Genomic DNA, 9764 nt, shown 5'->3' on the forward strand with positions numbered 1-9764 from the left:
CACCTGCGGGGGGCTGAGGGACGAGGAGGGGGACGGAGGATGGTGGAGGAAGCGTGGGGCTCAGCCAAAATGACCGGGGGTCTCAGTGCTGGTGTTGGGAGAGGGGAGCGGGGTCCGGTATCAGCCATCCAGCTTCGTTTGGAGAGATTGTACTGGTGTGGTCCATTGTTTCCAAATGCAGCTTCAAGGAAAACACGCAAACAATCAAAATCAAACACAGATAAGGGTGCCTGTGAAGGAAATCCAGCTGTGATAGCCAAGACTCACTATTGAGCACTTACTGTCTAACACTGATGTCCACAAAGGAGCTGACTGCACACCACCTACGTGTATTGAGCCAAAAGGAGCACCTGGTTCTGGTCTCGTCTAGTCCATGCTGTCAGGTTCCACTTCCCCTTCTACAGAAAACGTCGGTAAAGCAGGAAAGATCTGAATAATCTGAAAGGAAACGTAAAACCGAAGTTAATGGGACAGGTCGGGAATCAATACGGAACTTGTTTCTGATGGGTTTGGCTGCACTTACAGAAGTGTCCCTCACCCCGTGATCTCCCTTTTGTGCCAGAGAGTTTTCCTGTATATGGCACAATGCAATCTCACTCAAAATCTCCCTTGTCCCAGTGTCACACCACAAAAGTAAGCAGTAGCAGTGCCAATTTGAGGTGCCTGGCTGCTCCACTTGGCACACAAGCTGGAGGACACAATGGATGCGAGGTGAGCTGGAGCTCTGCCTCCTTCACTGGGGGGCTCTTGACTGGGCTGGGGCAGTGGATTAGGCAGAGCAGGGACGCTTTCCCTTCTAAAGCACTGTCTGCCTTGAAACATTCAATAACTTCCCAGGTGTGGAATTGCTCCTTCACCTCTCTCTGTTTCCCAATGGTTTTACATTGTCACCTTGCTGAATATGTTGTGGTAAAGTTTCAAGACCTTTTTGTAATAACACAACTGTCACCTCCCACTGAGTGCATTCAAAAGAAATAGCTGGCTACAATGTAGCATTTGTCCCAGCAGAGCAAAAGACATAAAACATGCTCTGAATAGTAGATAATAGGAGAAAATATAAAACTATAGCGCTGTAATTTTATAATCAGCCTTCAACACTCTGAACAGACAGACTTGAGTGTTTTCAGCAGACCACCTGACTGTGAAGACTGACATTTTACTTGCTGTGAGGGGAGGGAAATAAGCACGGATTTCTAGCAATTATAAGAATTGTTTAAAAAAGAAAACAGCAAGAACAACATCAAAACTTTCACCATAAACCAAGCACCACTGAAGGGAGTTTTGCGCTTGCTTTCTGTGGAGTTAAGACTTCACCCTGGGGATTTGTAGTTTCTGAGTGTGATCAAAGAGGAAGAAAAAAATGTGATACTGCTTTGCGTGCCTATAAATGACATGTGTCCAAATTTGATTTGGCATTAGGCAGGGGACCCCAACCTTTCTTGGCCTGTAGGCAGCAACATTGATCAGTTCACATGCTCGGACAACATCACACTTTGCTCCTCCAGTCAATCAAGACCCCAGCAGTGACGGTCATAAACATCAGAGAATCCTGCAGGCAGCTCGTTACCATGTGCAAACATAGTTACCATGTGAACCCTTAGAGAAATAAAGCACCACAGTCAGCGGGGCGGTAAACAACATGGTGTCAGAGGGTTTTCTCTCGCCCCCCACTCCCTAGCATTTCCCACCTCAGATGACCAGCCAGAATATATTGCTTCAGAGGTGATCATTACCATGCTATGGCCTGTCACTGGACTCCTGTCTTCTCCCCAGGCCGTCAGGTTGGACGCTGCTATAACTTCTTCATGCTGATCAGTTTTGTAGTGTTTTCAGTGGGTCTTTTCCTTCCCGTTTTCTTCCCTTACTGTTTGTATCCACCTGCTGCAGTTGGTTCTATCTACAAGAGAATGAATACAAGGAAATGTGGCATTCCAGCAGAAATTTGTCACCTATAAACAGCATTGCACTACCCATAATGGACTTCTTGTGGAAGATCTCCAGCATTATGACATTCATCTAGGTACCATGACTCAGAAAGTCAGGATTTCTTTCTTATCTACAAGGGAAGAGCAGATGTTGTGCTGTGCTATACCAGCAGCGAATTACTGCTTCACTTTCATCCCCATACTGAGTCTTGCAAGAGCACAGCCAAGTTCCACCCAGGTGTCTCATCCATCCACTCTAGGTATATCATACTGGGGTGCGAACTCTCCACACATATCATCTTGATGTCTGGATGCACAGATATTGAGTGTTCTTGTTTCCACTCGCTAGCTTATTGCAGGAAAAGGATGATTGTTTTCTATAACTTTGTATTTCCTAATTCTGAATCCATCTTTTTTTGTGAAATTTTATAGATTTTTTTTTTTTTTCCCCTAAGAACTATGATATCATGGCCATAGTGATAAAGAGTCTTTGGAAACACAGAACTCATATTATTGGTAACACATCTGATGGGCATGCAGAAGAAATATGCCCTGAATAAAAATGCCATCATGTTTGTTTTGCCTGCTTTGTTAGAGCAAATTCTGTATTATGAGAGACGTTTTTGACTACTGAGATGAGTGAATCATTCATAGAAATCTGTTGTCTGATAGCTACCACCTCTTCCTATGTCAACGTCAGTTATTTTTCCAGACACATTTGTATTAGAAATTAATCTGAATAATTTATACGATACCTAAATAATATATGATTGGACAACTGGGAGCAGGGTACTTCCAATGAGAAAGTGGAACAGCGGGGGCTTGTTTTAATCAGGAACTTCAGTCACATGGCACTGAATGAATACAAATAGTATTTTTTTTTTGCATTATTTGCATTGCTACTTGACCATTTCTGTGACTATTTCTTACCAGGCTACATATTTTTTGGGTTATTGAGGGTACTTCCAGGTTAATATCTGTGCTCTCTGTGTTTCTCCTCATGGAGATGTTTCACTCTTGTGAAGCTTTGGCTTCAGTTATAGTGAGTGCTGATTAACCACATGCTAGGTGAAACTCCTTGTGGAAAAATCTTCATGGAAATGTCTTTACAAATGAAAATGTCCCTCTTTAGAATTAGCTGGTAGTTTTCAAGACCCATCACGTTCATCTTTGTCACAAGTCAAGTAGGCTCCATATTTGGTTATGCTCCATACATACCACAACTTTTAAGGTTTTTCATTCTTGTTGTACTATTCATTGAATAATCTCAAGGCAATTTGTGAATTTATATAATTTACCTACAGAGTTCAGCAACTGTTACTCAGCTGTAGCAGGAAAAAACATCCAACCCTGCAAAATATGAGCAACTTGAAAAATAACTCATGGAAGGATTACATAGATATACATATAGATTACATATAGTGGCAGGGATGCAATCATCTGGTACAAAACTACACTTGTGTGGCTGTCCATATGTTATCTAACCCACTCCGTACCATTAAGTTAAAGAAGAGGTGAGAGCTCTTCAGCTGGCACAGATGACCAAAGCTCCTCTGTCGGGCTGATTTACAGAATCTGGGCAGACCTGCTACTGCAACTCTCCTTCCAGAAAGATCCCTTCTGCAGAAAGGAGATCGTAAACAAAAGTTCATGGCTGACCTCCGTGCCACAGGGAGCTCCTCAGGTAGGGTATGGGGGCACAGCCGGAACACGACGCATCCCAGAGGACTGACTGCCGGCTTCCCCTCCAGCTAGAACAGCATTAGCAGTACTCTTACTTCCACGGAGTACATTTATAAAACACTAGACAGTACTGTGATGTCTGCTAACAGCAGATCTACTCCTGTACCATATCCTTTCCTCTCTCCCCGAACGTTAAAGGCTACTCTCATAAAATGAAACAATGAGGCCTTTTTTGTTTACTTCCGTGAAATCTGAAGCTGGCTACAATATTCTCAGGAATGGAAAATGCTAGTCTAGCATATTCCCTAAAGCACATACAAAGCACACTTCAGCATTTCTAGCCAGTGTACAGTTTATAATATGAGCTACTGTAATAAAGTTGCTTTTGCATGATGGTTAATTGCATTCTTCAGTGACACATGGCATGGGCTATACCATGTCACTGGTTATTCTGTTTATAGGTAACTGTATTTCAGCTGACATGGAAACTGGATAAGTAAAAACATCTACTGGTTGAGTTGGTGTGGTTCCTCCATTAATTCATGTTCCTTAAGGGCCTGAAAAGTTCACAGAATAAAATTCCACTGTCTCTCCAGTTGCTGTATTAAATTCTGCTTTCTGCAGAAGCCTCAAAACGTGGTGTTAGGACTGAAGTTATTTCCTCAAATGGTCTCTAAACCCACAGTTTTCAGATTGCATCCTATAAATCCTGGCAAACTCCAAGCAATAAAGAGTAATCTCTGTGGAATAGGTTTTCACCACCATTTACAGTAATATTTTCTGTCAATAAGCCCCTAAGTTCATTTCACATAGCTTTTTAATCACAGCCACTGAAAAAGGAGCTTGATCCAGCATTCCTCCTGTACCCAAACTCCCAATGAAATCAAAGAAACAATGTTTACATTTTTTCCTCACCCAATTTGCACGTAGCGCTCGGCTGTTATAGTCCCAAATAAATGCTTTTGATTACAAATATTAAACACAATTTTCTGCTTACATGCATTTCTCTGTATTGCACAGCATGTCCATCCTAATTTGATTAGTTCTACACATTTATTTATGCTAGCTGGACATCCTACTTTCTGGCAAGGAGCATGAAGTTCCAGCTATCCTGCTGACTTGCTACTATTGTACTTTCTCTGTCCTGCCACACAAGAGATTTGGGCTCAGGAGCGGAACTAAACCCACCTCCGTGCTGGTTGCTTACGGCTGACATACAGCAACTTCACAGAGCAATGGTCTGCATTTCTCTTGCAGGCAGTGCTTTAGGCTAATGCTTAGATTTTAGACGAGATTAACTGACTTGCATTTCCAGTGTCACCAGCAATTTTTAGAGGGGGAGGGGAGGCCAAGGGCGCCAGAAAGACAGCCTAAAAACTCGGCGAGTAGCATTGCTTTGGCTTAGATCCAGATGTCACAAGTTGCTGCCATGGTGTCCCGACACACTGCGGCTGGAAAGTGAACAGGGGGAAGCTGCAGCTCAGTGCATGGGGGCTCTGTCACACACCCACACCAAAATTAAATGAAAATGTCCATCACTAATAGAAGGAAAATAAAAGCTGTCATTGTGGGTGGCCCGACTATGGCTTTGCAAGCAGTACATTTTAGAAGAGTTTTCCTGGAACCTTTCCAAGTGTAATTAAAGAACAGGTACCTCCAAACTCACAGAATTCTAATAAAAACAATTATGCAGTTTATAACATTGTGCACGTGCCAAAATTTGTATTTATATAATGGATCAAAAATGGCACAGGAGAAATCGTGCAGTCCAGCAGGTTCAAAGATCCACTTTGAAAATGCTTTTCATAAAGACTGGTTTGCACTATACCCGGAAGGCTGTGTAGCCTATGGAGTCACAGAGATGTATTTAAAACTCCTGCAAATTACTTCTAAGACACTAGTATTGGTTTCAGACATACTTTGGCATAATGTGCAAGAAGGAAAGCCCAGCCTCTGTTGCAGTCAGCCAGCATCTGCACCCCAGAAAAGGATAAACCAGGCCAAGAAAGAAAATCCACATGGAAGTTTCGACCTCTCTCTTCCATGATAGGAATGTATGAGGTTACTACAGTTCCAAAACAAATGGCACTGGAATGAAATGGTACCTCATTCATTGCTTACCAGTTCTACTTTTCAACTCTGTAAATAAAATATACTTGTTTCATCCAGTAGATGTTCTTTTCTCCCCTACTCCTACTAGCATTGCTTCTTCTCACTCAGCCTTGACGTATTATCTTTATTTGTTGTGTTTCTAGACTGGAAAGGTAACTTCTGCTGATGTAACTCATTCCCTTTTTGTAATAGCTACAAGTGTGAGCATCAGTTTGGGTTGCTTTATAAGACAAGACCTACAATGAAGATTTTCCTGCTTGTGTCCAGTTAGTTTTAGGGTGGGATTCTGAGTGCAGTGATGAAAATTTCAAGTGCACTCCAGGGACTTAATTTTCCAAAGTACCAAGAATTCACAGCCCCATTTGAGATCAATAGGAGCTGAACCTGCTCAGCATTTCTGAACATGACTCCCTGTACTCTTTTGAATAACATACCCTGAGAAGAATATTGCTGAGAAGATTTAGTCTCCAGTCCTTTCTACATGTGTTTCTTTTATTTGGTACTAATTTCATGGGCCAAGCAAAGAAGAAAATTGGCTTCTCTCTCCTCTGAATTTCATTATTTGCAGATTTTTTTAATACAAGATAATGCTTCTTTGGCTGGCTCCTGGGATTCCTCTATTAAAAACTTCCCCCCCTTTTCACATCAATAAGCCTTTGTTACTTCAGCCTTCTTGTCTGGGAACATAGACTGCAAAGAACTTCACAACGCTTTTCAGTCCCTTTTGCATAACGGTTGCAGCGTACCCACAGATACTTCGTTATACCATTTTCAATTGAGTACCAGCCCATTTCCTATGAAAATTGTGTACTTTCACTTCTGATGCCATGTATGTTCATCTTCCCTTTGTCATTGTCTGCCAAAGCCCACCACCTTCATCTCTTTCTTACCCAAAATGGACCTCTCCGTGGGAATTTTAACTGCAGCTTGGTGATCAGATAGGAAAATGTCTCCCACAGAATTATGGAGCAGTTCCATATCTGCTTCTGTAAGAAAGGGTTTACAGCACCATGCAATACTGTACAAAGAAGGCGTTGTCTAATAAATCTGCATAGATACTCTATTTGCTCTGTACTGAAAGCTGTGTATTGAAATACTTCAAACTCTTTTACCATAACAAGAGTGGGATTTGTGTTAGGCATTGGAAAACTGTATTTTTCTTTTTGAGAACTAGATTCTTATGTCTTCTAGGCTATTTTGCATGACAATGGCAGTGAACAATCACTTCACAGCTCTGTATAGAAGTATGAATTCTAACTATTTAAGTCTCTTTATTCTCTTTGACTGGTAAAACAAGGTATTTATTACTTAACTTTTATTTTCTGCAAAGAAGGATATTTACCACCACTATGTTTCTTGCCAAAAGATGACGATAACAGATGAAGAATATGGTAGCAGTAGTTGTACAGAACCTCATCAGCTAGGTGCTGGACACACGCAGCACAGAAAATTGGTCCCTATCCCAAGAGCTCAGCTTACAGTTTTTAATTTACCACAGCTTTCTTTGCATTCCTAATTTGCAAACAAAACTATTCGCTGACTGGTGTTGATTTCCAAAGGTATTTCAGCATGTTTAGGAGTCAAACAGTTGTTTTACGAACTCAGTGTTGTACTGGTTGCCATGACAACATTTAATAATATCTTACTGTGTGTGTGTACTGAGTGGAAAGTGCTTGATTTTTGTCTATTTTTGATAGGGCTGATGTTAGGAAGAAAAAGGAGTGAAATCGTGTTAGGCTGTATGCCTTTAACATTGAAATTAACAGCCCCTTTTAGCTGAAGTCAATAAGGGTAGAATTGGACCTCCTGATGGTAATTCTGAACTTGCATATTGGGACAAGCACTCTAGTGGGGCAGAAATGTAAAGGTAGCTATAATTAAAGAAGTGATTTTTAGCCATATTACAATAAGAGAAAAGTAGAATATATTCATGAAAATCCTAGTCACACAGGATGAAACCCTACTCAGAAAACCCTTACATACCATTCTAATGTTGTGTATGTCCATGTTTGCCAAGAGGCACCTTATAACCAAAACCCTTCCCTTCTTCTCCTTCATGAAGTACCAAATACTGTGAAAGTGCTGCTGCTTTGTTCCATAGATGAACTTTTAAAGAGTTTAACATTAATAAAATTGGTTTAATTGCCTTTTCAATCATTTTACTTTTGATGAGAGTAGGGTTGCGGTGTTGTTTTTTGTTTTGCTTTGTTTTGTTTTTCTTGAATTGAAATGAGATTTAAAACCTTCTTCTTGGCAATGCTGACAACTGCAACATTGTGCTAGAGCTTCATAACCAGAAACTGAAACCGATTAGTCTGAGGGTAACCCGATTATTCCCTACCCATGCTCACAGGATAATTTTACTGAGTTGCATCTAGCAAGAAGTAAAGTGCTGATTCCAGCTCTGCCAGGCCAGCACGTGTTGCCTACTGTCCTGATAGTATGAAACTGCAGTCACACACTGCATGATTACAGGATCTTTCAGAGGGCTATGTAGTGCCTCACGTGTCTAGGACTTAGAGACCAAAAAAAATTATTTGCAGTCAGAAGTTTACACACTGAAGTCTACAACTGGAGTAGTTATCCTGGCCTGTTTTCTTGATCCAGAGCAAAGTGGACTGTAAAGCAAAGAAAAATATGACAGGTAAAATCTGAATTATATTGACAAAAGTACTTTTGCTTTTTATGACCTATAATAAGCCAAGCCACAAGATAATTTTTTTTTCATGGACACCTTTTGTGTCCCTTTGATTACATATGCAGTCTGTCTTGCTCGTTTGCAATCACATGCTAAGGGTGTCAGGAGCAGCAAGACCTAAGTGCTGTTCTTGTGAGTAAACACTATTTGCAGCAACACTGCAAACTGAAGAAAACAGGCAGTTTATTAGATATCTCTTTTCCAGATAATTTTTTTTTCTAAAATCCTGCTTGCTCACAGCATACAGACAATGTGATCTGAAAGCATATTGTTTTGGATGAGGGCCAGCCAGCTGGGATTCCTTTACAAGTACCTGAAATAGAACCAAGGTAGGGCATACCGAGGTGAGCAGCTTCCAGATTGTACCTGAAAGCTCTGTAGGTGGCCTAAGGCCACTTGAATCTAATCCAAAACAGGCACCTGGCTCTGGCCTGGATGCCTGCCAGTTTCATAGCATATTCTATCCCTGAATTATGGTGTCTGGACTTATTTCATGGCTTATTGTTGTATGTCTTTTTAAACTAATTCCTCACTGAAAGATGTTTGAAATTCAAAGCTTTCTTCAGTTTCCCACTTTATTCTGGAGCTGCAGACACTTGCCTTACTAGGTCCGGGGAAAACCTGCTCTAACAACTCACTAAATAGAGCTTAACACTTTCGTAGTGTGCAGGTTGTTGTTCTTGGGAGGAGGAAGAAAGGGGATAATAGGGGATTGTGTGATGGCTTTACTTGGTTGATAAACATATGATGAGGTATATCTTTTGTAAGTAAGTTTTCACCACAAAGTTTTCACTAAGCGCCTGTGCTGCTTAATTTTCAAAGCACTTTTTTATAGGTGCAAAGGCAGCAATCTTCTTACAGTGATTAAAGCTTGGTTGTTTATTAACCAAAAATGTGGCTTGTATATGCTAGCCCTCGATTATCATAGGGCTTTTATTATGGCTCAGTCTTTCTTATTTTAGAGAGATTTTTCTAACTTCTTTATGGGTTTCCTAGAAGCAAATCTAGTATGGAGCTTCAAGGCTATTGGACTCTTTCAGAATACCATGTCAGACTCGCTCATATTCCAAAACTCCTAATGGAGAAAAGAAATCCCCCAAAATCCAAATGTGAGCAGTATAGTCAATGTTTCCTCCACAAAGGAATAAAATACTTAAAATACTTAAGGGAGAATTCAGCAGTGGATGATACATGTAAATATGAGAACTTTTCCCTTAGAGCCAAATGTTTTGCTTTTGATGTTGAAATATTTTAAGTGGAAAACACTACAGGATTTCTCAGTGCTACAAGGGCAGCTTAAATGGTAATGTATTCATCTTTCTTCTCCCTATCAGATCTGTCAAAAT

At 40.8% G+C, this 9764-nt stretch overlaps 1 protein-coding gene across 1 annotated transcript in view; it reads right to left on the reverse strand.

Annotated features, from left to right (window-relative positions):
- Nucleotides 1-4213, reverse strand: part of ADAMTS18 (ADAM metallopeptidase with thrombospondin type 1 motif 18) — an 84508-nt gene extending 80295 nt beyond the window's left edge. The window contains exon 1 of the mRNA XM_083851354.1: nucleotides 282-4213. The gene's annotated coding sequence lies outside the window, so the exon portion shown is untranslated. The remainder of the gene's footprint in view (nucleotides 1-281) is intronic.
- Nucleotides 4214-9764: the final 5551 nt, after the last annotated feature.

The sequence above is a fragment of the Anser anser genome (assembly GCF_964211835.1).
Source record: "Anser anser genome assembly, chromosome: 11".
In the NCBI taxonomy this organism is placed as follows: Eukaryota; Metazoa; Chordata; class Aves; order Anseriformes; family Anatidae; genus Anser; species Anser anser.